Here is a 1,217-nt window from a genome sequence, read left to right on the forward strand (position 1 = left end):
TTGTGAAGAATACACATCTTCCCTTTCGAGAATCCATCAAACCAGGAATACACATCTTGTACCAATTATTGGAAGATCGAGAATCCAAGAATGGGATTATAGATGACAATGCAGCCACACGGTGAAATGAATCTTAGTACCAACATGTAACTTTTGTGTAAAACCATGGTGAACCCTTACGTTCGACACTTTGTATAAAGTTGTTTGTCCTATATTCTCAGCAAAAGATTGACACTTCCTTGACTTTTAGGATAGTCCTCTTTGTCTTAAAACTAGTGACATGTTTCTTTTCGACCATGGGTTTTGGCTTTCAAGTTGATTGAATGTGCCAAAATATTAATTGACGAAGATATTAAAAATATTTTTTGGATAATGAAGTTTTCGACAGTCAAAAAAATTAGAATTATGACTTATTGGCTCAATTTTACTGGCTAAATTTTTTTATGAAAACTATAGAATAAAGATACAAATTTTACAGTGATTACTGAAATATTATATCTTTGCACTATAGTCTATAAATAAAACTTTTATGTTGATCTATACTAGAATTTATTAAAAATTGAAATAGGAGGGATATTTTTACTGTGTATCATTGTCAATCAATTATCTAACATCAAGTATTAAATCTAACCTTATATTCAAAAATCTTCTCTGAAGGAATCTAGGTTCAAGGACTCATGAAAAGGAGAGAAAGGTTCACGGTGGCATACTGCTCGTCATCATTGAAAGCCGTCAAACATGATAGGAGGTTTGAGGGATTCAATGGGGTGGGAGGGAGAAGGGGAAGACACTAAAAAAATGAGAGGGTGGGGTAGGGACAGAAACTGTGGAAGAAAAAATTGTTGAACTCAAAGGTCAAGGCTTATGCAATACCAAATCAGACTAATTGAGTAATCTAGATTTAAAGAGAATTCCCGAATATAAATATTTACTAAGAACTAAGAAATGTACTCAGCCTCAGTTAGTGGCTAGCTTTTTCTATTATAATACTTGTGGTGCTCATCTCATTTGTGGATAAATTTACTTCTCAGGGGACCATACACCGACTAAGATTAAACTTGGGATTTTACTACCATGTATCAGGATTTTATTAATCGAGTATAAATAGAACTAGAATCTGCGATTAATGTTGTGCAGAAATCAATTATAGTCAGCCTTTACTTCCATGACCTTCTTGTACCTGTAGGGTCATTAAACTCTTAATGATAAACCCAAGA

This window comes from Cupressus sempervirens, chromosome 5 (assembly GCF_028749045.1).
Source record: "Cupressus sempervirens isolate cs-2001-9-10 chromosome 5, ASM2874904v1, whole genome shotgun sequence".
NCBI lineage: Eukaryota > Viridiplantae > Streptophyta > Pinopsida > Cupressales > Cupressaceae > Cupressus > Cupressus sempervirens.